Here is a 27,343-nt window from a genome sequence, read left to right as displayed (position 1 = left end):
CCAAGCAATCGTACTCTATGACTTGTGCCAATGTTCGCATGACACTTTTTCGAGGTGGTTGAAACTGACCAGGATTTCAAGCCGAAACGGCCTCAAGAAACAACAGCGATTCTTTTCCTGAATCACCCTTTTTAGTGTTTTCCAGCATTTTTGTAAACATAGTTTGGTGATGTTTTTCTAAGTATTGTTTTGGGCATCAAATGAGTTTGTTTAAGTTTCTTTTTTGCTCGCAAAATGCTGTGAACGTCACTCAGGAACCTTCCAGGGGTCTTTCTAACCTACTCATTGACTTGTATAGCAAGTATAAAGCAAGCAAAATATACCTGAAAAATGATATGCTCACTTCTGTTAACCGCTTGGCGTTTTGGGAAACTTAATGAGGTTAAAAGACGCTCAATACCTGATCATATGAACAGCAAGTCTTTTTGCATGGAAATGAATCTGTTCAAACTATTGAGCATTTTCAAAGCCTTTTTCAGGAGGTGTTTGGAACAAAGTCACTCGAAATCCGCCTTATGAATTTTAATAAACCTTGAACCGTAAAAGGTTCCAATTGATGATACTTTTTGGAAGTGCATTGAGGTGAAGGGTACATTGCTGGAAAAGGAAAAAAAAAAAAAAAAAAAAAAACTCTTTAAATCTCTTAGTTTGCGAGTGTGAACGAGCTGCGTGTGTCCGGAGCGTAAGTGCGAACGAAAGTAAGTGTGTGACTTGTTTTTCAGTGAAGAGGTATTTGGGAATCCTGCAGAAAATACCTGTGTGAATTGCGGCGAGTGCTGCATTGTGACCTGCTGATTGCTTTTTTACCTGTTTAGATTTATTTGGGCTTTTTAAAACCTATTTTCTCACTACAGTTTTAGTTTCTTAGTTTACTACCTGTGTATTTAAGGGTTAACTACATTGCACTAAAATCCTGAGGTGTAGATTTACTCACAAGGGGTTAATTAAGGGGAAGGGGTCATAATTAAGGGTTTATAAGGGGCAGCTGGTTGGACATCAAGTCCTTTGGAAGTGCATTGAGGTGAAGGGTACATTGCTGGAAAAGGAAAAAAAAAAAAAACTCTTTTAATCTCTTAGTTTGCGAGTGTGAACGAGCTGTGTGTGTCCGGAGTGTAAGTGCGAACGAAAGTAAGTGTGTGACTTGTTTTTCAGTGACTTTGGATTCAGGGTGTTTGGAAGGGAGGACTTAGGACTGAATTGCTGACTGTATTTCATCTTTCTTTACTTTACTTTTTACTTAATTAATCCACCTGACCTACTTATCTGATTCCCCCGTCCAAACTTGATACTTAATTGATCCCCCGTCCATACTTTACTGATCCCCCGCCGATATCTAATTGATACACTTGCACATCCCTAATTGATCCCCGTCCATTCACCTATATATAAATAATTGTGTTTTGTACTTGTATATATATACTGACTGTATCCCCATATTTAGAATGACGTCCATTTTGGCCGGAGCCGTGCAGGGTACATCTTGCGCAATGTATGCATTCCGTGAGCAACCGCTCAAGGATCCATACTGCTGCGAGAGATGTGAGCTTATCGTGCACTTGGAAGCCCAAATTCTGGATCTAAGTGCTCAGATAGCGGTACTGAGGAGCATCGACAACATGGAACGGAGTTTGCTGCTCACCGAGCAGACACTCAATGGGTCAATACTGGGGGTGGAGCATAGAGGGGAAGTGCAGGCTGAACAGGCAGGGAGCTGGATAACAGTTAGGAGGGATAGAGGGAAGAAGTATAGGAAGGCTGGTTCAGAACCGGCATTATTGGAGCACGACAGATCCTCTGACCGCCGGGGGAGTGTATGCTCCAGTAATGAGGGGGAGGGGGGAAGTGTAGGGCAGGCAAGACAGGTTCTGGTAGTGGGTGACTCTATTATTAGGGGGACAGACAGGGCAATCTGTCACAAAGACCGGGATCGCCGAACGGTGTGCTGCCTCCCTGGCGCTCGAGTCCGGCACATCGCGGATCGGGTTGACAGGTTACTGGGTGGGGCTGGCGAAGACCCAGCGGTCATGGTCCACATCGGCACCAATGACAAAGTGAGTGGTAGATGGAGGGTCCTTAAAAATGATTTCAGGGACCTAGGTAGGAAGCTTAGGGCAAGGACCTCCAAGGTAGTTTTCTCAGAAATACTACCAATCCCGCGAGCCACACAGGAGCGCCAACGGGAAGTTAGGGAGGTGAATAAGTGGCTAAAGAGTTGGTGCAAGGCAGAAGGGTTTGGGTTCATGGAGAACTGGGCCAACTTCGCGGTCGGCTACAGGCTCTACCGTAGGGACGGGCTGCACCTCAATGGGGAGGATGCAGCGGTGCTGGGGAAGAAGATGGCTAATAGGTTGGAGGAGTTTTTAAACTAGAGACGGGGGGGAACCAAGGAAATAGGTGGGATGTGAGGCAAGCAAGGGGGAAGGGGAGAAGTGAATATAATGAGGGTGGAGAGGGGGGTGGGGATAGTACAGTTAGATCGTTAGAGAAGAATAGGATGCTAAATAACCCCAAAGTTTTATCTTGCATGCTGACCAATGCAAGAAGCCTGACCAATAGGCGGATGAGCTGCAGGCGCTTATATCGGAGGAGAGGTATGACATCGTAGGTATAACAGAGACTTGGCTAGACGATAGCTACGACTGGGCGGTAAATTTATTAGATTATAGTTTATTTAGAAGGGACCGGAAACAGGGGAAAGGCGGAGGAGTCTGCTTATATGTAAAGTCATGTCTAAAACCCAGACTAAGGGAAGATATAGGAGAGGGAGAAGAGGGGGTCGAGTCCATGTGGGTAGAGATAGAGGGAACTAAAAATAATAATAAAATATTACTGGGGGTCTGCTATAAGCCACCCAATATAACAGAGGAGAATGAGAATCTGCTATTAGGACAAATAGACAAAGTAGCAAGACATAATGAAGTGATTGTAATGGGGGATTTCAACTACCCGGATATTGACTGGGAAACAGAAACCTGTAGATCTCAGAAAGGAAAAAGGTTCTTGACAAATATTAAGGATAATTATCTCTCCCAACTAGTGCAGGAACCAACGAGAGGGAAGGCCGTGTTGGACTTAATATTGACTAATAGGCCTGATAGAATAACTGAGGTACAGATAGGGGGGCACCTAGGTAATAGCGACCATAATATTATCAACTTCAAAATGCCCTTCAGTAGGGTTATCAATAAGGGAACAATAAAAACATTAAACTTTAGGAGGGCGAAGTTTGATCAGCTGAAAGAAAGCCTTCAACTTATTGACTGGGACAAAGTTCTTAATCAAAGGAATACGAATAGTAAATGGGAAACCTTCAAAAGAATTTTGAATACTCAGTGCGAGAGATATATACCGTATGGGAATAAAAGGGCCAGAAATAAGATGAAACCAATATGGTTGAACAAGAACGTAAAAGGGGCGTTAAATAGCAAAAAAGAGGCATTCAAGAGATTAAAACAGGAAAACAGTAAGGAGGCACTAATGTGTTACAAGAAAAAACGAGAACCTGTAAAAAACAAATAAAAATAGCGAAGGAGGAAACAGAGACGTATTGCTAGGGAAAGGTGATCAAATCCCAAACTGTTCTTTACGTATATAAATAGTAAAAGGATTAAATCGGATAATATTGGACCGATAAAAAGTGAGGAAGGCAAAATCATAGAGAAAGATGAGCATAAAGCTAATCTATTAAATATTTTTTTTTCGACAACTTTCACAAAGGAAATCGAACTAACAGGAGAAATGAGAAGTGACAAACTTAATCCTCCACTAAGTATGACAAATCTAACCCAAGCTGGGGTACAGAAACGCCTCAGTAACATTAAAATAAACAAATCACCAGGACCTGATGGCATACACCCACGGGTACTAAGGGAACTAAGTAATGTGATAGACAGACCGTTATATCTTATATTTAAGGACTCTGTTGAGACTGGGTCTGTGCCACTTGATTGGCGACAGGCGAATGTAGTGCCATTATTCAAAAATTGAGCGAAAAGTGACGCCTCAAACTATCGGCCGGTGAGTCTGACGTCCGTTGTGGGCAAAATTTTTGAAAGCTTCATTAAAGAGGCAATTACGGAGCATCTTGATGCTAATAATCTTTTAATCCCGAACCAACATGGATTCATGAGGAATCGCTCCTGCCAAACAAACCTGATTGACTTCTACGAGGAGGTTAGCTCTCGAGTAGATCAGGGGGAACCAGTGGATGTCGTGTATCTTGACTTCTCAAAAGCGTTCGATAGCGTGCCACATAATAGGTTGGTATACAAAATGAGAATGATGGGGCTGGGGGAAAATGTCTGCAAGTGGGTAGCTAACTGGCTAAAGGATAGAAGGCAGAGGGTGGTTATAAATGGAATATACTCAGATTGGGTAAGCGTCACTAGTGGGGTACCACAGGGGTCTGTACTAGGCCCAATGTTATTTAATATCTTTATTAACTACATAGTCAACGGGATAAATAGTAAAATATCAATATTTGCAGATGACACAAAGTTATGTAAAACAATTAATACAAAAGAGGACAGTGCAGACCTACAGAGGGATATGGATAAGCTGGGTAGGTGGAGCATTAAATGGCAAATGAGGTTTAACGAGGAGAAATGAAAGGTCATACATATGGGAAGGAAAAATGGAAGTCACCAGTACTCACTGAATGGGAAATCATTGGGGAATTCAGAGATGGAGAAGGACTTGGGCATCTTGATTGATAGCAAACTAAATTGGAGTGCCCAAAGTCAGGCCGCTGCTGTAAGGGCAAACAGGGTAATGGGATGTATCAGAAGAGGTATAGCTGCAAAGGATGAGAACATTGTTCTTCCACTTTACAAAGCACTGGTTAGACCACACTTGGAATACTGTGCTCAGTTATGCGCCCCAATATATAGAAAGGATATAAATGAGCTTGAAAAGGTACAAAGGAGGGCAACAAAATTAATAAAGGGAATGGAGGGACTGCAATACCCAGAGAGGTTGGCAAAACTAGGACTATTCAGCCTGGAAAAGAGAAGGTTGAGGGGGGACATAATAAATGTGTACAAATATGTTAGGGGACAGTATAGAGATCTTGCCCGGGATTTGTTCAAAAGGAGGGATATTACGGTAACAAGAGGGCACTCACTAAGACTGGAAGAGAAAAGGTTTCAGCACCAGCATAGGAAGGGGTTCTTTACGGTAAGAGCAGGGAGAATATGGAATTCACTGAGTGAGGAGACGGTAATGTCGGATTCACTACACCAGTTCAAGCGGGGACTGGATGCATTTCTAGATACCAGGCAGATTTCAGCATATACTTAAAAATAAAATAAAATAGTAGGTTGATACAGGGATTTATTCTGACTGCTGGTTTCAGAGTCGGGAGGGAATTTTTCCTCAGATGAAGATTGGCCAAATCATTTGGGTTTTTTGCCCTCCTCTGGATCAACTTTAGCAATTACAGAACTAACAGGTCGAACTTGATGGACGCAAGTTTTTATTCGGCTTTACAAACTATGTTACAATGTTACTAAGTTACCTTTAAATCAGATTTTTACATTTCAGTGAGGCCTGGAATTTTGTTTCCAATTGAAATCTTCCATTTTCTGAAATGTCTTCCAGAAGGATAATCACTGATATTGATCATGGTGCTATAAGAAAAGGTGTGAAACTCACAAGAATGAAACAGTGTCGGAGAAGTTGTGGCCGAGTGGTTAAGGTGATGGACTAGAAATCCGTTGGGGTCTTCCCGCGTAGGTTCAACTCCTGCCAACTACTTTTAACTGCATGTAACATTTTGACGAATTATCTGAGCAGATCAATTTCCACATTCCCAAGTCTATCCCCCACAGAAATGGTCTGTAATCTATGGATTGTATTTGTAGAACCAGCTTAACAGCATCTGTAGATCTTCTTTTGATTAGTCAGCCGGGTGAGATGTCACTTGTGCATCACACCACCAATCAAACAAAGCTCAGAGGGTGCCATCAGGTATGTGGTGCAAATCCTCCTTTTTTCCAGCGAACACAGACCACTGCCGTGGCTGATGGACTGGGATATGAACTTTGATTTGCACCAACTCTACTTGAATTATCTTTCCGATGGAATCTTTTAGCACACCATGAAAAATCTTTAGTGACTTCTGGATGAGCAGAAATTTTGCAAATTCTTTTCTTCTCACCCTTTTACCAGCTGATAGATCCAGCACGCTAATTATTAGCCAGATTTCATCAACATTTTAAAACTGTCCTTGTTGTCATATCATGGAACTTTAAGCACACTTGTGGAATAAAAAGGGAGGAGATATTAATTTACCAATATGTGTTAGATATACATTTGCGGAACAGCTTTAGAACCAGTTTTCATCATAATGCATGAATTCCCAGGTTCCACTGAGATTAGAACTCAGATAACTGGATTAAGAGTGAATTTCTCACATTTCCACTATTTACACATGCTCTTTTACTGTTTTCAAAAGAAAATCCAGCCAGCTTCAATGGTCATGTGGTTCGTTGGTGTAATGGTTAGCACTATAGACTCTGAATCCAGCAATCTGAGTTCAAATCTCAGTGGAACCTGAGAAATTCTTTGTGCATAGCGGTTTTATCTTTTCTGCTCACACTCAATTTGCCAATGCACATGGTTTAACATAAAAAGAGAAAGTTAAAATCCACATGGCAAAAAGATCTATCTATCAAGAAAGTTTAACTCAAAAGTTAAACTTGACTTCATGAAGCAAAACTCATATCATCTATGTCACACCAAGCAATCGTACTCTATGACTTGTGCCAATGTTCGCATGACACTTTTTCCAGGTGGTTGAAACTGACCAGGATTTCAAGCCGAAACGGCCTCAAGAAACAACAGCGATTCTTTTCCTGAATCACCCTTTTTAGTGTTTTCCAGCATTTTTGTAAACATAGTTTGGTGATGTTTTTCTAAGTATTGTTTTGGGCATCAAATGAGTTTGTTTAAGTTTCTTTTTTGCTCGCAAAATGCTGTGAACGTCACTCAGGAACCTTCCAGGGGTCTTTCTAACCTACTCATTGACTTGTATAGCAAGTATAAAGCAAGCAAAATATACCTGAAAAATGATATGCTCACTTCTGTTAACCGCTTGGCGTTTTGGGAAACTTAATGAGGTTAAAAGACGCTCAATACCTGATCATATGAACAGCAAGTCTTTTTGCATGGAAATGAATCTGTTCAAACTATTGAGCATTTTCAAAGCCTTTTTCAGGAGGTGTTTGGAACAAAGTCACTCTAAATCCGCCTTATGAATTTTAATAAACCTTGAACTGTAAAAGGTTCCAATTGATGATACGTTTAAATCAGATTTTTACACTTCAGTGAGGCCTGGAATTTTGTTTCCAAATGAAATCTTCCATTTTCTGAAATGTCTTCCAGAAGGATAATCATTGATATTGATCATGGTGCTATAAGAAAAGGTGTGAAACTCATAAGAATGAAACAGTGTTTGAGTAGTTGTGGCCGAGTGGTTAAGGCGATGGACTAGAAATCCATTGGGGTCTTCCCGCGTAGGTTCAAATCCTGCCAACTACGTTTAACTTCATGTAACATTTTCACGAATTATCTGAGTAGATCAATTTCCTCATTCCCAAGTCTATTCCCCACAGAAATGGTCTGTAATCTATGGATTGCATTTGTAGAACCAGCTTAACAGCATCTGTAGATCTTCTTTTGATTAGTCAGCCGGGTGAAATGTCACTTGTGCATCACACCACCAATCAAACAAAGCTCAGAGGGTGCCATCAGGTATGTGGTGCAAATCCTCCTTTTTTCCAGCGAACACAGACCACTGCCGTGGCTGATGGACTGGGATATAAACTTTGATTTGCACCAACTCTACTTGAATTATCTTTCCGATGGAACCTTTTAGCACACCATGAAAAATCTTTAGTGACTTCTGGATGAGCAGAAGTTTTGCAATTTCTTTTTTTCTCACCCTTTTTCCAGCTGATAGATCCAGCACGCTAATTATTAGCCAGATTTCATCAACATTTTAAAACTGTCCTTGTTGTGATATCATGGAACTTTAAGCACACTTGTGGAATAAAAAGGGAGGAGATATTAATTTACCAATGTGTGTTAGATATACATTTGCGGAACAGATTTAGAACCAGTTTTCATCATAATTAGTGTTGAGCGATACCTTCCGATATCAGGAAATATCGTATCGGATTGGATCGGACCGATACTCAAAAAGTATCGGATATCGCCGATTCCGATACCGGAAACCAATGCAAGTCAATGGGACACTAATATCGGAATGAAAATAAACCCTTTCTTTCCTTGTAGGTTAATTCTACATGAAGTAAAACAACTAAGAATTATGTAGAATGTATGCGAAAAGCCGGCAATTCATCAGCTCATACACCGGTACCCGACAATTTACAACAGAAAGAATAGAGCTTCACACATAGATTAGATAGATAGAAACATGTCAGTCACATATATATGAAGTACAGTGACAGTGTTGCTTACTGTACTTGTCATTTTGTGTAAAGGATTTATTTAAAAAAATAATAGTGTTTTCATGCACCGTCTCTTTAAAAAAGCCGGCCGGCAATTCAGCAGCGGTACCCGACAATTTATAACAGAAAGAATAGAGCTTCACACATAGATTAGATAGATAGAAACATGTCAGTCACATATATAAGAAGTACAGTGACAGTGTTGGTTACTGTACTTGTCATTTAGTGTAAAGGATTTATATAAAAAAATAATAGTGTTTTCATGCACCGTCTCTTTAAAAAGCCGGCCGGCAATTCAGCAGCGGTACCCGAGAATTTATAACAGACAGAATAGAGCATCACACATAGATTAGATAGATAGAAACATGTCAGTCACATATATATGAAGTACAGTGACAGTGTTGGTTACTGTACTTGTCATTTAGTGTAAAGGATTTATATAAAAAAATAATAGTGTTTTCATGCACCGTCTCTTTAAAAAAGCCGGCCGGCAATTCAGCATCTGTACCCTACAATTTAGAATAGAAAGAATAGAGCATCACACATAGATTAGATAGATAGAAACATGTCAGTCACATATATAATAAGTACAGTGACAGTGTTGCTTACTGTACTTGTCATTTAGTGTAAAGGATTTATTTAAAAAAATAATAGTGTTTTCATGCACCGTCTCTTTAAAAAAGCCGGCCGGCAATTCAGCATCTGTACCCGACAATTTAGAATAGAAAGAATAGAGAATCATACATAGATTAGATAGATAGAAACATGTCAGTCACATATATATGAAGTACAGTGATAGTGTTGATTACTGTACTTGTCATTTAGTGTTAAAATAAAGGATTTATTTAAAAAAAAATTGGCGTGGGGTTCCCCTTAATTTTAGTCTCTAGCGGAGGTTAAGCAGACAGCTGGGGCAGATGTTTGAAGCCTGGGAAGGGGGTAATACCCACGGAGCTTCCCAGGCTACTAATATCAGCCCCCAGCTGAATACCTAGCCTTTACAAGCTATTAAAATGGGGGACCCCCCCAAAAAAATGACGTGGGGTCCCCCCTATTTTAAAAGCTAGCAAAGGCTAGGCAGACAGCTGGGGGCTGATATTAATAGCCCAGGAAGGGAGCCATGAATATTGGCCCCCTCCCAGGCTAGAAACACCAGCCGTCAGCCGCCCCAGAAATGGCGCATCCATAGGATGCGCCAATTCTGGCACTTAGCCTCGCTCTTCCCACTGCCCTGTAGCGGTGGCAGTGGGGTAATAGGGCTGGGGTTGATGTCAGCTTATAATGCCAGCTGACATCAAGCCCAGGTTAGTAATGGAGAGGCGTCTATAAGACACCCCCATTACTAACCCCATAGTGAAAGTTAAAAAAAAAACACAAACACTCAGAATAAAGTCCTTTAATTGAAATAAACACACAATTCTTTATTGTTCTAAATTAAACCATACTTAACGTCACGCCCATTCCAGCTGAAGCCAACGATCTCCTGCAATAAAAGAAAAATAATAAACCAACCTCATCCTTACCTTTCCATGGTTCCCACGACGGCTCCAGCTCTGTTACATCGAGATGACAGGCTGGACCGCAGCAGAACGCTGCCATCCAGCCTGTCATCCCGCAGACACTGAGAAGCGCAGGCTTGCTTGCGCTCCTCAGTGTCTCTGTGACGGCATCCAGATGAGCCGACAATGAACTCGGCTCACCTCATGCACGTCACTGACAGCGTGGGAGAATTCTCACGCTGAAGCGCTGAGTGCAGGAGAATTTTCCCACGCTGTCAGTGACGTGCATGAGGTGAGCCGAGTTCATTGGACATGACCTCACCTCACGCACGTCACTGACAGCGTGGGAAAATTCTCCTGCACTCAGAGCTTCAGCGTGAGAATTTCCCCACGCTGTCAGTGACGTGCATGAGGTGAGCTCATGTCCAATGAACTCAGCTCACTTCATGTACGTCACTGACAGCGTGGGAGAATTCTCACGCTGAAGCGCTGAGTGCAGGAGAATTTTCCCACGCTGTCAGTGACGTGCATGAGGTGAGCTGAGTTCATTGGACATGAACTCGGCTCATCTTTATGCCGTCACAGAGAGACACTAAGGAACGCAAGCATGCCTGCGCTTCTCAGTGTCTGTGGGATGACAGGCTGGATGGCAGCGTTCTGCTGCGGTCCAGCCTGTCATCTCGATGTAGCAGAGCTGAAGCTGTCGTGGGATCCATGGGAAGGTAAGGATGAGGTTGGTTTATTATTTTTCTTTTATTGCAGGAGATCGTTGGCTTCAGCTGGAATGGGCGTGATGGTAAGTATAGTTTAATTTAGAACAATAAAGAATTGTGTCTTTATTTCAATTAAAGGACTTTATTCTGGGTGTTGTGTTTTTTTTAAATACTTTACTAGAAATTCATGGTGGTCATGTCTAATATTGGCGTGACCCCATGAATTTCGGGCTTAGGGCCAGCTGATAATGCCAAGCTGGCCTTAACCCCTTTATTACCCAGTAAGCCACCGCACCAGGGCCCTGGATGAGTTGGGTACAGCGCCAGAAGATGGCGCTTCTATGAACGCGCCATTTTCTGGGGCGGCTGCGGACTGCAATTTGCAGCGGGTGGGGCCCAGAAAGCTTGGGCCTCCCTGCGCTGCAGATTCCAGCCCCCAGCTGCCTAGTTGTACCTGGCTGGACACAAAAATAGGGCGAAGCCCCACATATTTTTTTTTTAAAATATTTCATGAAATTCATGAAATAATTAAGAAAAAAAGGGGTTCCCTATATTGTTGTGTCCGGCCAGGTACAAATAGGCAGCTGGTGGTTGGGGGCAGCCCGTTCCTGACTGCTGTACCTGGCTGGACACAAAAATAGGGCGAAGCCCCACGTATTTTTTTTTTTTAATTGTGATGTTTTTCTAAGTATTGTTTTGGGCATCAAATGAGTTTGTTTAAGTTTCTTTTTTGCTCGCAAAATGCTGTGAACGTCACTCAGGAACCTTCCAGGGGTCTTTCTAACCTACTCATTGACTTGTATAGCAAGTATAAAGCAAGCAAAATATACCTGAAAAATGATATGCTCACTTCTGTTAACCGCCTGGCGTTTTGGGAAACTTAATGAGGTTAAAAGACGCGCAATACCTGATCATATGAACAGCAAGTCTTTTTGCATGGAAATGAATCTGTTCAAACTATTGAGCATTTTCAAAGCCTTTTTCAGGAGGTGTTTGGAACAAAGTCACTCTAAATCCGCCTTATGAATTTTAATAAACCTTGAACTGTAAAAGGTTCCAATTGATGATACCTTTAAATCAGATTTTTACATTTCAGTGAGGCCTGGAATTTTGTTTCGAATTGAAATCTTCCATTTTCTGAAATGTCTTCCAGAAGGATAATCACTGATATTGATCATGGTGCTATAAGAAAAGGTGTGAAACTCATAAGAATGAAACAGTGTCTGAGTAGTTGTGGCCGAGTGGTTAAGGCATTGGACTAGAAATCCATTGGGGTCTTCCCGCGTAGGTTCAAATCTTGCCAACTACGTTTAACTTCATGTAACATTTTGACGAATTATCTGAGTAGATCAATTTCCACATTCCCAAGTCTATCCCCCACAGAAATGGTCTGTAATCTATGGATTGTATTTGTAGAACCAGCTTAACAGCATCTGTAGATCTTCTTTTGATTAGTCAGCCAGGTGAGATGTCACTTGTGCATCACACCACCAATCAAACAAAGCTCAGAGGGTGCCATCAGGTATGTGGTGCAAATCCTCCTTTTTTCCAGCGAACACAGACCACTGCCGTGGCTGATGGACTGGGATATGAACTTTGATTTGCACCATCTCTACTTGAATTATCTTTCCGATGGAACCTTTTAGCACACCATGAAAAATCTTTAGTGACTTCTGGATGAGCAGAAGTTATGCAATTTCTTTTTTTCTCACCCTTTTTCCAGCTGATAGATCCAGCACACTAATTATTAGCCAGATTTCATCAACATTTTAAAACTGTCCTTGTTGTGATATCATGGAACTTTAAGCACACTTGTGGAATAAAAAGGGAGGAGATATTAATTTACCAATGTGTGTTAGATATTCATTTGCGGAACAGCTTTAGAACCAGTTTTCATCATAATGCATGAATTCCCAGGTTCCACTGAGAATATAACTCAGATCACTGAATTAAGAGTGAATTTCTCACATTTCCACTATTTACACATGCTCTTTTACTGTTTTCAAAAGAAAATCCAGCCAGCTACATTGGTCATGTGGTTCCATGGTGTAATGGTTAGCACTCTGGACTCTGAATCCAGCCATCTGAGTTCAAATCTCAGTGGAACCTGAGAAATTCTTTGTGCATAGCGGTTTTATCTTTTCTGCTCACACTCAATTTGCCAATGCACATGGTTTAACATAAAAAGAGAAAGTTAAAATCCACATGGCAAAAAGATCTATCTATCAAGAAAGTTAAACTCAAAAGTTAAACTTGACTTCATGAAGCAAAACTCATATCATCTATGTCACACCAAGCAATCGTACTCTATGACTTGTGCCAATGTTCGCATGACACTTTTTCCAGGTGGTTGAAACTGACCAGGATTTCAAGCCGAAATGGCCTCAAGAAACGACAGTGATTATTTTCCTGAATCACCCTTTTTAGTGTTTTCCAGCATTTTTGTAAACATAGTTTGGTGATGTTTTTCTAAGTATTGTTTTGGGCATCAAATGAGTTTGTTTAAGCTTCTTTTTTGCTCGCAAAATGCTGTGAAAATCACTCAGGAACCTTCCAGGGGTCTTTCTAACCTACTCATTGACTTGTATAGCAAGTATAAAGCAAGCAAAATATACCTGAAAAATGATATGCTCACTTCTGTTAACCGCTTGGCGTTTTGGGAAACTTAATGAGGTTAAAAGACGCTCAATACCTGATCATATGAACAGCAAGTCTTTTTGCATGGAAATGAATCTGTTCAAACTATTGAGCATTTTCAAAGCCTTTTTCAGGAGTTGTTTGGAACACAGTCACTCTAAATCCACCTTATGAATTTTAATTAACCTTGAACTGTAAAAGGTTCCAATTGATGATACCTTTAAATCAGATTTTTACATTTCAGTGAGGCCTGGAATTTTGTTTCTAATTGAAATCTTCCATTTTCTGAAATGTCTTCCAGAAGGATAATCACTGATATTGATCATGGTGCTATAAGAAAAGGTGTGAAACTCATAAGAATGTAACAGTGTCTAAGTAGTTGTGGCCGAGTGGTTAAGGTGATGGGCTAGAAATCCATTGGGGTCTTCCTGCGTAGGTTCAAATCCTACCAATTACATTTAACTTCAAGTAACATTTTGACAAATTATCTGAGTAGATCAATTTCCACATTCCCAAGTCTATCCCCCACAGAAATGGTCTGTAATCTATGGATTGTATTTGTAGAACCAGCTTAATAGCATCTGTAGATCTTCTTTTGATTAGTCAGCCAGATGAGATGTCACTTGTGCATCACACCACCAATCAAACAAAGCTCAGAGGGTGCCATCAGGTATGTGGTGCAAATCCTCCTTTTTTCCAGCGAACACAGACCACTGCCGTGGCTGATGGACTGGGATATGAACTTTGATTTGCACCAACTCTACTTGAATTATCTTTCCGATGGAACCTTTTAGCACACCATGAAAAATGTTTAGTGACTTCTGGATGAGCAGAAGTTTTGCAATTTCTTTTTTTCTCACCCTTTTTCCAGCTGATAGATCCAGAACGCTAATTATTAGCAAGATTTCATCAACATTTTAAAACTGTCTTTGTTGTGATATCATGGAACTTTAAGCACACTTGTGGAATAAAAAGGGAGGAGATATTAATTTACCAATGTGTGTTAGATATACATTTGCGGAACAGCTTTAGAACCAGTTTTCATCATAATGCATGAATTCCCAGGTTCCACTGAGATTAGAACTCAGATCACTGGATTAAGAGTGAATTTCTCACATTTCCACTATTTATACATGCTCTTTTACTGTTTTCAAAAGAAAATCCAGCCAGCTTCGTTGGTCATGTGGTGCTATGGTGTAATGGTTAGCGCTCTGGACTCAGAATCCAGTGATCTGAGTTCAAATCTCAGTGGAACCTGAGAAATTCTTTGTGCATAGCGGTTTTATCTTTTCTGCTCACACTCAATTTGCCAATGCACATGGTTTAACATAAAAAGAGAAAGTTAAAATCCACATGGCAAAAAGATCTATCTATCAAGAAAGTTAAACTCAAAAGTTAAACTTGACTTCATGAAGCAAAACTCATATCATCTATGTCACACCAAGCAATCGTACTCTATGACTTGTGCCAATGTTCGCATGACACTTTTTCCAGGTGGTTGAAACTGACCAGGATTTCAAGACGAAACGGCCTCAAGAAACGACAGCGATTCTTTTCCTGAATCACCCTTTTTAGTGTTTTCCAGCATTTTTGTAAACATAGTTTGGTGATGTTTTTCTAAGTATTGTTTTGGGCATCAAATGAGTTTGTTTAAGTTTCTTTTTTGCTCGCAAAATGCTGTGAACGTCACTCAGGAACTTTCCAGGGGTCTTTCTAACCTACTCATTGACTTGTATAGCAAGTATAAAGCAAGCAAAATATACCTGAAAAATGATATGCTCATTTCTGTTAACCGCTTGGCGTTTTGGGAAACTTAATGAGGTTAAAAAACGCTCAATACCTGATCATTTGAACAGCAAGTCTTTTTGCATGGAAATGAATCTGTTCAAACTATTGAGCATTTTCAAAGCCTTTTTCAGGAGGTGTTTGGAACATAGTCACTCTAAATCCGCCTTATGAATTTTAATAAACCTTGAACTGTAAAAGGTTCCAATTGATGATACCTTTAAATCAGATTTTTACATTTCAGTGAGGCCTGGAATTTTGTTTCCAATTGAAATCTTCCATTTTCTGAAATGTCTCCCAGAAGGATAATCACTGATATTGATCATGGTGCTATAAGAAAAGGTGTGAAACTCATAAGAATGAAACTCATAAGAATGAAACAGTGTCTGAGTAGTTGTGGCCGAGTGGTTAAGGCGATGGTCTTAAAATCCATTGGGGTCTTCCCGCGTAGGTTCAAATCCTGCCAACTACGTTTAACTTCATGTAACATTTTAACGAATTATCTGAGTAGATCAATTTCCACATTCCCAAGTCTATCCCCCACAGAAATGGTCTGTAATCTATGGATTGTATTTGTAGAACCAGCTTAACAGCATCTGTAGAACTTCTTTTGATTAATCAGCCGGGTGAGATGTCACTTGTGCATCACACCACCAATCAAACAAAGCTCAGAGGGTGCCATCAGGCATGTGGTGCAAATCCTCCTTTTTTCCAGCGAACACAGACCACTGCCGTGGCTGATGGACTGGGAAATGAACTTTGATTTGCACCAACTCTACTTGAATTATCTTTCCGATGGAACCTTTTAGCGCACCATGAAAAATCTTTAGTGACTTTTGGATGAGCAGAAGTTTTGCAATTTCTTTTTTTCTCACCCTTTTTCCAGCTGATAGATCCAGCACGCTAATTATTAGCCAGATTTCATCAACATTTTAAAACTGTCTTTGTTGTGATATCATGGAACTTTAAGCACACTTGTGGAATAAAAAGGGAGTAGATATTAATTTACCAATGTGTGTTAGATATACATTTGCGGAACAGCTTTAGAACCAGTTTTCATCATAATGCATGAATTCCCAGGTTCCACTGAGATTAGAACTCAGATCACTGGAGTAAGAGTGAATTTCTCACATTTCCACTATTTATACATGCTCTTTTACTGTTTTCAAAAGAAAATCCAGCCAGCTTCGTTGGTCATGTGGTGCTATGGTGTAATGGTTAGCGCTCTGGACTCAGAATCCAGTGATCTGAGTTCAAATCTCAGTGGAACCTGAGAAATTCTTTGTGCATAGCGGTTTTATCTTTTCTGCTCACACTCAATTTGCCAATGCACATGGTTTAACATAAAAAGAGAAAGTTAAAATTCACATGGCAAAAAGATCTATCTATCAAGAAAGTTAAACTCAAAAGTTAAACTTGACTTCATGAAGCAAAACTCATATAATCTATGTCACACCAAGCAATCGTACTCTATGACTTGTGCCAATGTTCGCATGACACTTTTTCCAGGTGGTTGAAACTGACCAGGATTTCAAGACGAAACGGCCTCAAGAAACGACAGCGATTCTTTTCCTGAATCACCCTTTTTAGTGTTTTCCAGCATTTTTGTGAACATAGTTTGGTGATGTTTTTCTAAGTATTGTTTTGGGCATCAAATGAGTTTGTTTAAGTTTCTTTTTTGCTCGCAAAATGCTGTGAACATCACTCAGGAACTTTCCAGGGGTCTTTCTAACCTACTCATTGACTTGTATAGCAAGTATAAAGCAAGCAAAATATACCTGAAAAATGATATGCTCGTTTCTGTTAACCGCTTGGCGTTTTGGGAAACTTAATGAGGTTAAAAGACGCTCAATACCTGATCATTTGAACAGCAAGTCTTTTTGCATGGAAATGAATCTGTTCAAACTATTGAGCATTTTCAAAGCCTTTTTCAGGAGGTGTTTGGAACAAAGTCACTCTAAATCCGCCTTATGAATTTTAATAAACCTTGAACTGTAAAAGGTTCCAATTGATGATACCTTTAAATCTGATTTTTACATTTCAGTGAGGCCTGGAATTTTGTTTCCAATTGAAATCTTCCATTTTCTGAAATGTCTTCCAGAAGGATAATCACTGATATTGATCATGGTGCTATAAGAAAAGGTGTGAAACTCATAAGAGTGAATCAGTGTCTGAGTAGTTGTGGCCGAGTGGTTAAGGCGCTGGACTAGAAATCCATTGGGGTCTTCCTGCATAGGTTCAAATCCTGCCAACTACGTTTAACTTCATGTAATATTTTGACGAATTAACTGAGTAGATCAATTTCCACATTCCCCAGTCTATCCCCCACAGAAATGGTCTGTAATCTATGGATTGTATTTGTAGAACCAACTTAACAGCATCTGTAGATCTTCTTTTGATTAGTCAGCCGGGTGAGATGTCACTTGTGCATCACACCACCAATCAAACAAAGCTCAGAGGGTGCCATCAGGTATGTGGTGCAAATCCTCCTTTTTTCCAGCGAACACAGACCACTGCCGTGGCTGATGGACTGGGATATGAACTTTGATTTGCACCAACTCTACTTGAATTATCTTTCCGATGGAACCTTTTAGCACACCATGAAAAATCTTTAGTGACTTCTGGATGAGCAGAAGTTTTGCAATTTCTTTTTTTCTCACCCTTTTTCCAGCTGATAGATCCAGCACGCTAATTATTAGCCAGATTTCATCAACATTTTAAAACTGTCCTTGTTGTGATATCATGGAACTTTAAGCACACTTGTGGAATAAAAAGGGAGGAGATATTAATTTAGCAATGTGTGTTAGATATACATTTGCGGAACAGCTTTAGAACCAGTTTTCATCATAATGCATGAATTCCCAGGTTCCACTGAGATTAGAACTCAGATCACTGGATTAAGAGTGAATTTCTCACATTTCCACTATTTACACATGCTCTTTTACTATTTTCAAAAGAAAATCCAGCCAGCTTCATTGGTCATTTGGTTCCATGGTGTAATGGTTAGCACTTTGGACTCTGAATCCAACGATCTGAGTTCAAATCTCAGTGGAACCTGAGAAATTCTTTGTGCATAGCAGTTTTATCTTTTCTGCTCACACTCAATTTGCCAATGCACATGGTTTAACATAAAAAGAGAAAGTTAAAATCCACATGGCAAAAAGATCTATCTATCAAGAAAGTTTAACTCAAAAGTTAAACTTGACTTCATGAAGCAAAACTCATATCATCTATGTCACACCAAGCAATCGTACTCTATGACTTGTGCCAATGTTCGCATGACACTTTTTCCAGGTGGTTGAAACTGACCAGGATTTCAAGCCGAAATGGCCTCAAGAAACGACAGCGATTCTTTTCCTGAATCACCCTTTTTAGTGTTTTCCAGCATTTTTGTAAACATAGTTTGGTGATGTTTTTCTAAGTATTGTTTTGGGCATCAAATGAGTTTGTTTAAGTTTCTTTTTTGCTCGCAAAATGCTGTGAAGGTCACTCAGGAACCTTCCAGGGGTCTTTCTAACCTACTCATTGACTTGTATAGCAAGTATAAAGCAAGCAAAATATACCTGAAAAATGATATGCTCACTTCTGTTAACCGCTTGGCGTTTTGGGAATCTTAATGAGGTTAAAAGACGCTCAATACCTGATCATATGAACAGCAAGTCTTTTTGCATGGAAATGAATCTGTTCAAACTATTGAGCATTTTCAAAGCCTTTTTCAGGAGATGTTTGGAACAAAGTCACTCTAAATCCGCCTTATGAATTTTAATAAACCTTGAACTGTAAAAGGTTCCAATTGATGATACCTTTAAATCAGATTTTTACATTTCAGTGAGGCCTGGAATTTTGTTTCCAATTGAAATCTTCCATTTTCTGAAATGTCTTCCAGAAGGATAATCACTGATATATAATCACTGATATATAATCACTGATATATAATCGAACTGCACCTGAGGAAACAGAGGAATGGAAGCATGTGACCCAGAGAAGCAGGAGGATCGAGAGGCAGTCAGCACCTATACTGCTCAGGAACCAGTATCAGGCTCTCTCACAGGAGCACCATGAAGAAATACAGCAAGATAAGACTTTGCCAGCAATGAATAACCTTGTAAGCACTCAGAATCCTCCTGGATGGAGAAAGAAGAATGTTGTGAAGAAAAAACGGAGAGTGGTGGTCATGGGGGATTCCCTGTTAAGAGGAACAGAGGCCGCTATCTGCAGACCAGACATAACCTCAAGAGAAATGTGCTGTCTTCCAGGAGCAAAAATTAAAGATGTGTCTGACAGGATATCAAGACTCTTCAGACCTACAGATCACTATTCATTCCTGCTAATACATGTGGGGACAAATGACACCGCAAGAAAGGACCTAGAAACCATCTGCAGTGACTTTGAAGACTTAGGCAAGAAAGTGAAAGAATTGGGAGCGCAGGTGGTCTTCTCATCCATCCTCCCAGTGGATGGCCATGGAGCAATGAGGTGGAATAAGATTCTACAGGTGAACAACTGGCTACGTCGATGGTGCCGTCAACAAGGATTTGGATTTCTGGATCACGGAATGAATTACCTATACGATGGACTACTTGCTAGAGATGGGGTGCACCTTACAAAGACTGGAAAACATGTATTTGGAAGTCGCCTTGCTACACTCATCAGGAGAGCTTTAAACTAGAACAATGTGGGAAGGGAAGCAAAAGGCCAGAAAAAGCCATACAGCTGACAAATACTATTGAGATCTCTGCTACTGGAAGTGGAAAGGAAGAACAAAGACAAAACAATTTAAATAATAAAAATATGGGAGGAAGAGAAACCAATCACAAACTAAAATGTTTTTATACAAATGCACAAAGCATGGGCAACAAACAAGGAGAATTGGAACTACTAATGCAGGAAAAGAAATATGATGTCATTGGAATCACTGAAACTTGGTGGGATGATACACATGATTGGAATAAAAGGCTAAAAGGATACAACTTATTTGCAAGAAACAGACTTGATAAACGAGGAGGAGGTGTCGCATTGTATGTTAGAAAAGCGTATATCTGCACAGAGATTGAAGCTTCAGAGATTGGGAGTTCTGTGGAAACTGTTTGGGTAAGAATACAAGGAGAGAACAACGGAAAGGACACCATTGTACGCAATTACTACAGGCCACCTGGGCAAGCTGAAGATATGGATGAACTCTTTATGTATCAAATGACCAAGTTCTCAAAAAAATATGACGTAGTGGTCATGGGAGATTTCAACTATCCAGACATTTGTTGGGAATCTCTCTCAAGTAAAACTAACAGGTCAAGCAAATTCTTATCCTCTCTTGCTGACTTTATCTTCCAAAAGGTAGGGGAGAAAACAAGGGGATCTGCTACTTTGGATCTAATCCTTATAAACAGGGATGAAATGGTTGAGGAGGTAAAGGTGGCTGGGACCCTAGGAGGCAGCGATCATGCTATTATAGAATTTTCGATAACTAGAGGAGGAAGACATGTGAAGACTCAAACTTCAAGGTTAGACTTTAGAAAGGCAGATTTTAAGAGACTCAGAAAGAGAATAGGAGGGATCCAATGGCTGGATGTCCTTAAGGACAAAAATGTCCAGGAAGGATGGGAAATTTTTAAAAATGAGATTCTCAAAGCACAATCGTTAACAATCCCGAAAAGTAGGAAGAATGGGAAGCATTTAAGGAAACCAGGATGGATGAACACAGAACTTAAACACATGCTAAAAAGAAAGAAAGAAATGTTTATTAAATGGAAAGAGGGAGGCATATCTAAAGAAGATTATAATGCAGTCTGCAGATCCTGTAGGGCACGTATCAGGTTAGCTAAAGCTGACAATGAATTAAGGCTTGCAAGAGATGTCAAAAGCAACAAAAAAGGATTTTGGGGGTATGTCAAAAGTAAAAGAAAAGTCAAAGATGCTATAGGATTTTTACAGGATGAAAATGGAGAAATGGTAAGAGAGGATGTTGAGAAGGCCGAACTTTTTAATTCCTATTTTGCATCTGTTTTCTCTCAGAAAGAAAATGTATCATCAACTGATCTTCACTGTCGTTTTAAAGGAATAGAAGAATCCAAGTTATCTGTAAACAGAAAGATTGTGAGGGAATATTTAGCTAACATAAATGAGTTCAAGTCTCCAGCTCCAGATGAATTACACCCCAGAGTACTGAAGGAGATCGTAGAAGAAATTTTAGAACCACTCTCCATAATCTTTGAAAATTCTTGGAGAACAGGAGAAGTCCCAGAAGACTGGAGAAGAGCAAATGTTGTTCCTATCTTCAAAAAGGGGAAGAAGGTGGACCCAGGGAACTATAGGCCGGTGAGTCTGACTTCTATACCAGGAAAGATCTTTGAACAAATTATTAAACAACATGTATGTAAGTACATGGATAAGAATGAAGTGATTAACCAGAGTCAGCATGGGTTTGTAACTAACAAGTCATGTCAGACTAACTTAATTTCCTTCTATGACAGAATCACTGACTGGGTGGATCAGGGAAATCCTGTAGATATAGTATATCTTGACTTCAGCAAAGCATTTGACAAAGTATCTCACACCATCCTTATTGAAAAAATGACCAAGTATGCAATGGACCAGGCAACTGTTAGGTGAATTCATAACTGGCTTAGTGATCGGACTCAAAGGGTGATTGTAAATGGCTTCACATCCAGCTGGATGAATGTCTCAAGTGGGGTACCACAGGGCTCCGTCCTGGGACCTGTATTGTTCAACATCTTTATCAATGATTTAGATGAAGGAATTGAGGATAAACTGATTAAATTTGCTGATGACACAAAGCTAGGAGGGATAGCTAATACTAGAGAAGAGAGAGAGAGGATTCAAAAAGACCTAAATAAACTGGAGCAGTGGGCAGCAAACAACAGAATGGTTTTTAACAGGGAAAAATGCAAAGTACTACATCTGGGCAATAAAAATGAAAAAAGCATATACAGAATGGGAGGAATAGAGCTAAGCAACAGTACATGTGAAAAAGAATTAGGTATACTAATAGATCATAGACTGAACATGAGTCAACAGTGTAATGCAGCAGCAAAAGAGGCAAATACAATTCTGGGATGTATTAACAGAAGCATACAGTCTAGATCACGTGAAGTCATTATCGGACTTTACTCCTCTTTGGTCAGACCTCATCTGGAATACTGTGTACAGTTTTGGGCACCACATTTTAAAAAAGACATAGACAAACTGGAGCAAGTTCAGAGAAGAGCGACCAGAATGGTGACTGGTCTGCAAACCATGTCCTATGAGGAACGGTTGCAGGATTTGGGAATGTTTAGCTTGCAAAAAAGAAGACTGAGAGGAGACTTAATAGCTGTCTACAAATATGTCAAGGGCTGTCACATTGTAGAAGGATCATCTTTATTCTCATTTGCACAAGGAAAGACTAGAAGCAATGGGATAAAACTAAATGGGAGGAGACACAGATTAGATATTAGAAAAAACTTTTTGACAGTGAGGGTGATCAATGAGTGGAACAGGCTGCCACGAGAGGTGGTGAGTTCCCCTTTAATGGACGTCTTCAAACAGAGGCTGGACAGACATCTGTTTGAGATGATTTAGTGAATCCTGCTTTGAGCAGGGGGTTGGACCAGATGACCCAGGAGGTCCCTTCCAACTCTACATTCTATGATTCTATGATTCTATGATCATGGTGCTATAAGAAAAGGTGTGAAACTCATAAGAATGAAACAGTGTCTGAGTAGTTGTGGCCGAGTGGTTAAGGCGATGAACTAGAAATCCATTGGGGTCTTCCCGCGTAGGTTCAAATCCAGCCAACTACATTTAACTTCATGTAACATTTTGACGAATTATCTGAGTAGATCAATTTACACATTCCCAAGTCTATCTCCCACAGAAATGGTCTGTAATCTATGGATTGTATTTGCAGAACCAGCTTAACAGCATCTGTAGATCTTCTTTTGATTAGTCAGCCGGGTGAGATGTCACTTGTGCATCACACCACCAATCAAACAAAGCTCAGAGGGTGCCATCAGGTATGTGGAGCAAATCCTCCTTTTTTCCAGCCAACACAGTCCACTGCCGTGGCTGATGGACTGGGATATGAACTTTGATTTGCACCAACTCTACTTGAATTATCTTTTCGATGGAACCTTTTAGCACACCATGAAAAATCTTTAGTGACTTCTGGATGAGCAGAAGTTTTGCAATTTCTTTTTTTCTCACCCTTTTTCCAGCTGATAGATCCAGCACGCTAATTATTAGCCAGATTTCATCAACATTTTAAAACTGTCTTTGTTGTGATATCATGGAACTTTAAGCACACTTGTGGAATAAAAAGGGAGGAGATATTAATTTACCAATGTGTGTTAGATATACATTTGAGAACAGCTTTAGAACCAGTTTTCATCATAATGCATGAATTCCCAGGTTCCACTGAGATTAGAACTCAGATCACTGGATTAAGAGTGAATTTCTCACATTTCCACTATTTACACATGCTCTTTTACTGTTTTCAAAAGAAAATCCAGCCAGCTTCATTGGTCATGTGGTTCCATGGTGTAATGGTTAGCACTCTGGACTCTGAATCCAGTGATCTGAGTTCAAATCTCAGTGGAACCTGAGAAATTCTTTGTGCATAGCGGTTTTATCTTTTCTGCTCACACTCAATTTGCCAATGCACATGGTTTAACATAAAAAGAGAAAGTTAAAATCCACATGGCAAAAAGATCTATCTATGAATAAAGTTTAACTCAAAAGTTAAACTTGACTTCATGAAGCAAAACTCATATCATCTATGTCACACCAAGCAATCGTACTCTATGACTTGTGCCAATGCTCGCATGACACTTTTTCTAGGTGGTTGAAACTGACCAGGATTTCAAGCCGAAACGGCCTCAAGAAACGACAGCGATTCTTTTCCTGAATCACCCTTTTTAGTGTTTTCCAGCATCTTTGTAAACATAGTTTGGTGATGTTTTTCTAAGTATTGCTTTGGGCATCAAATTAGTTTGTTTAAGTTTCTTTTTTGCTCGCAAAATGCTGTGAACGTCACTCAGGAACCTTCCAGGGGTCTTTCTAACCTACTCATTGACTTGTATAGCAAGTATAAAGCAAGCAAAATATACCTGAAAAATGATATGCTCACTTCTGTTAACCGCTTGGCGTTTTGGGAAACTTAATGAGGTTAAAAGACGCTCAATACCTGATCATATGAACAGCAAGTCTTTTTGCATGGAAATGAATCTGTTCAAACTATTGAGCATTTTCAAAGCCTTTTTCAGGAGGTGTTTGGAACAAAGTCACTCTAAATCCGCCTTATGAATTTTAATAAACCTTGAACTGTAAAAGGTTCCAATTGATGATACCTTTAAATCAGATTTTTACATTTCAGTGAGGCCTGGAATTTTGTTTCCAATTGAAATCTTCCATTTTCTGAAATGTCTTCCAGAAGGATAATCACTGATATTGATCATGGTGCTATAAGAAAAGGTGTGAAACTCATAAGAATGAAGCAGTGTCTGAGTAGTTGTGGCCGAGTGGTTAAGGCGATGAACTAGAAATCCATTGGGGTCTTCCCACGTAAGTTCAAATCCTGCCAACTATGTTTAACTTCATGTAACATTTTGATGAATTATCTGAGTAGATCAATTTCCACATTCCCAAGTCTATCCCCCACAGAAATGGTCTGTAAGCTATGGATTGTATTTGTAGAACCAGCTTAACAGCATCTGTAGATCTTCTTTTGATTAGTCAGCCAGGTGAGATGTCAATTGTGCATCACACCACCAATCAAACAAAGCTCAGAGGGTGCCATCAGGTATGTGGTGCAAATCCTCCTTTTTTCCAGCGAACACAGACCACTGCCGTGGCTGATGGACTGGGATATGAACTTTGATTTGCACCAACTCTACTTGAATTATCTTTCCGATGGAACCTTTTAGCACACCATGAAAAATCTTTAGTGACTTCTGGATGAGCAGAAGTTTTGCAATTTCTTTTTTTCTCACCCTTTTTCCAGCTGATAGATCCAGCACGCTAATTATTAGCCAGATTTCATCAACATTTTAAAACTGTCCTTGTTGTGATATCATGGAACTTTAAGCACACTTGTGGAATAAAAAGGGAGGAGATATTAATTTAGCAATATGTGTTAGATATACATTTGCGGAACAGCTTTAGAACCAGTTTTCATCATAATGCATGAATTCCCAAGTTCCACTGAGATTAGAACTCAGATCACTGGATTAAGAGTGAATTTCTCACATTTCCACTATTTACACATGCTCTTTTACTGTTTTCAAAAGAAAATCCAGCCAGCTTCATTGGTCATGAGGTTCCATGGTGTAATGGTTAGCACTTTGGACTCTGAATCCAGCTATCTGAGTTCAAATCTCAGTGGAACCTGAGAATTTCTTTGTGCATAGTGGTTTTATCTTTTCTGCTCACACTCATTTTGCCAATGCACATGGTTTAACATAAAAAGAGAAAGTTAAAATCCACATGGCAAAAAGATCTATCTATCAAGAAAGTTTAACTCAAAAGTTAAAATTGACTTCATGAAGCAAAACTCATATCATCTATGTCACACCAAGCAATTGTACTCTATGACTTGTGCCAATGTTCGCATGACACTTTTTCCAGGTGGTTGAAACTGACCAGGATTTCAAGCCGAAACGGCCTCAAGAAACGACAGCGATTCTTTTCCTGAATTACCCTTTTTAGTGTTTTCCAGCATTTTTGTAAACATAGTTTGGTGATGTTTTTCTAAGTATTGTTTTGGGCATCAAATGAGTTTGTTTAAGTTTCTTTTTTGCTCGCAAAATGCTGTGAACGTCACTCAGGAACCTTCCAGGGGTCGTTCTAACCTACTCATTGACTTGTATAGCAAGTATAAAGCAAGCAAAATATACCTGAAAAATGATATGCTCACTTCTGTTAACCGCTTGGCGTTTTGGGAAACTTAATGAGGTTAAAAGACGCTCAATACCTGATCATATGAACAGCAAGTCTTTTTGCATGGAAATGAATCTGTTCAAACTATTGAGCATTTTCAAAGCCTTTTTCAGGAGGTGTTTGGAACAAAGTCACTCTAAATCCGCCTTATGAATTTTAATAAACCTTGAACTGTAAAAGGTTCCAATTGATGATACCTTTAAATCAGATTTTTACATTTCACTGAGGCCTGGAATTTTGTTTACAATTGAAATCTTCCATTTTCTGAAATGTCTTCCAGAAGGATAATCACTGATATTGATCATGGTGCTATAAGAAAAGGTGTGAAACTCATAAGAATGAAACAGTGTCTGAGTAGTTGTGGCCGAGTGGTTAAGGCAATGGACTAGAAATCCATTGGGTTCTTCCCGCATAGGTTCAAATCCTGCCAACTACATTTAACTTCATGAAACATTTTGACAAATTATCTGAGTAGATCAATTTCCACATTCCAAAGTCTATCCCCCACAGAAATGGTCTGTAATCTATGGATTGTATTTGTAGAACCAGCTTAACAGCATCTGTAGATCTTCTTTTGATTAGTCAGCCAGGTGAGATGTCAATTGTGCATCACACCACCAATCAAACAAAGCTCAGAGGGTGTCATCAGGTATGTGGTGCAAATCCTCCTTTTTTCCAGCGAACACAGACCACTGCCGTGGCTGATGGACTGGGATATGAACTTTGATTTGCACCAACTCTACTTGAATTATCTTTCCGATGGAACCTTTTAGCACACCATGAAAAATCTTTAGTGACTTCTGGATGAGCAGAAGTTTTGCAATTTCTTTTTTTCTCACCCTTTTTCCAGCTGATAGATCCAGCACGCTAATTATTAGCCAGATTTCATCAACATTTTAAAACTGTCCTTGTTGTGATATCATGGAACTTTAAGCACACTTGTGGAATAAAAAGGGAGGAGATATTAATTTAGCAATATGTGTTAGATATACATTTGCGGAACAGCTTTAGAACCAGTTTTCATCATAATGCATGAATTCCTAGGTTCCACTGAGATTAGAACTCAGATCACTGGATTAAGAGGGAATTTCTCACATTTCCACTATTTACACATGCTCTTTTCCTGTTTTCAAAAGAAAATCCAGCCAACTTCATTGGTCATGAGGTTCCATGGTGTAATGGTTAGCACTTTGGACTCTGAATCCAGGGATCTGAGTTCAAATCTCAGTGGAACCTAAGAATTTCTTTGTGCATTGTGGTTTTATCTTTTCTGCTCACACTCAATTTGCCAATGCACATGGTTTAA

General features: G+C 39.8%; 15 non-coding genes across 15 annotated transcripts; all 15 read left to right on the top strand.

Annotated features, from left to right (window-relative positions):
• Positions 1-5,672: 5,672 nt before the first annotated feature.
• TRNAS-AGA (transfer RNA serine (anticodon AGA)) lies at positions 5,673-5,754 on the top strand. Its single transcript has one exon. It is a non-coding gene; the product is annotated as a tRNA-Ser (tRNA).
• Positions 5,755-7,457: 1,703 nt separating this feature from the next.
• TRNAS-AGA (transfer RNA serine (anticodon AGA)) lies at positions 7,458-7,539 on the top strand. The gene has a single exon. It is a non-coding gene; the product is annotated as a tRNA-Ser (tRNA).
• A 4,371-nt stretch (positions 7,540-11,910) lies between these two features.
• TRNAS-AGA (transfer RNA serine (anticodon AGA)) lies at positions 11,911-11,992 on the top strand. Its single transcript has one exon. It is a non-coding gene; the product is annotated as a tRNA-Ser (tRNA).
• A 728-nt stretch (positions 11,993-12,720) lies between these two features.
• TRNAQ-CUG (transfer RNA glutamine (anticodon CUG)) lies at positions 12,721-12,792 on the top strand. The gene has a single exon. It is a non-coding gene; the product is annotated as a tRNA-Gln (tRNA).
• Positions 12,793-13,695: 903 nt separating this feature from the next.
• Positions 13,696-13,777, top strand: TRNAS-AGA (transfer RNA serine (anticodon AGA)). Its single transcript has one exon. It is a non-coding gene; the product is annotated as a tRNA-Ser (tRNA).
• Positions 13,778-14,505: 728 nt separating this feature from the next.
• On the top strand, positions 14,506-14,577 carry TRNAL-CAG (transfer RNA leucine (anticodon CAG)). The gene has a single exon. It is a non-coding gene; the product is annotated as a tRNA-Leu (tRNA).
• Positions 14,578-15,495: 918 nt separating this feature from the next.
• TRNAL-UAA (transfer RNA leucine (anticodon UAA)) lies at positions 15,496-15,577 on the top strand. Its single transcript has one exon. It is a non-coding gene; the product is annotated as a tRNA-Leu (tRNA).
• Positions 15,578-16,305: 728 nt separating this feature from the next.
• Positions 16,306-16,377, top strand: TRNAL-CAG (transfer RNA leucine (anticodon CAG)). Its single transcript has one exon. It is a non-coding gene; the product is annotated as a tRNA-Leu (tRNA).
• A 903-nt stretch (positions 16,378-17,280) lies between these two features.
• TRNAS-AGA (transfer RNA serine (anticodon AGA)) lies at positions 17,281-17,362 on the top strand. Its single transcript has one exon. It is a non-coding gene; the product is annotated as a tRNA-Ser (tRNA).
• Positions 17,363-18,090: 728 nt separating this feature from the next.
• Positions 18,091-18,162, top strand: TRNAQ-CUG (transfer RNA glutamine (anticodon CUG)). The gene has a single exon. It is a non-coding gene; the product is annotated as a tRNA-Gln (tRNA).
• A 4,660-nt stretch (positions 18,163-22,822) lies between these two features.
• Positions 22,823-22,904, top strand: TRNAS-AGA (transfer RNA serine (anticodon AGA)). The gene has a single exon. It is a non-coding gene; the product is annotated as a tRNA-Ser (tRNA).
• A 727-nt stretch (positions 22,905-23,631) lies between these two features.
• Positions 23,632-23,703, top strand: TRNAQ-CUG (transfer RNA glutamine (anticodon CUG)). The gene has a single exon. It is a non-coding gene; the product is annotated as a tRNA-Gln (tRNA).
• A 1,713-nt stretch (positions 23,704-25,416) lies between these two features.
• On the top strand, positions 25,417-25,488 carry TRNAQ-CUG (transfer RNA glutamine (anticodon CUG)). Its single transcript has one exon. It is a non-coding gene; the product is annotated as a tRNA-Gln (tRNA).
• Positions 25,489-26,391: 903 nt separating this feature from the next.
• TRNAS-AGA (transfer RNA serine (anticodon AGA)) lies at positions 26,392-26,473 on the top strand. The gene has a single exon. It is a non-coding gene; the product is annotated as a tRNA-Ser (tRNA).
• A 728-nt stretch (positions 26,474-27,201) lies between these two features.
• TRNAQ-CUG (transfer RNA glutamine (anticodon CUG)) lies at positions 27,202-27,273 on the top strand. The gene has a single exon. It is a non-coding gene; the product is annotated as a tRNA-Gln (tRNA).
• Positions 27,274-27,343: the final 70 nt, after the last annotated feature.

Source organism: Phyllobates terribilis, unplaced genomic scaffold (assembly GCF_046119375.1).
Source record: "Phyllobates terribilis strain yellow unplaced genomic scaffold, ASM4611937v1 Scaffold_13__5_contigs__length_258822181, whole genome shotgun sequence".
Taxonomy (NCBI): Eukaryota; Metazoa; Chordata; class Amphibia; order Anura; family Dendrobatidae; genus Phyllobates; species Phyllobates terribilis.
This window is presented reverse-complemented; position numbering and strand designations above follow the sequence as displayed.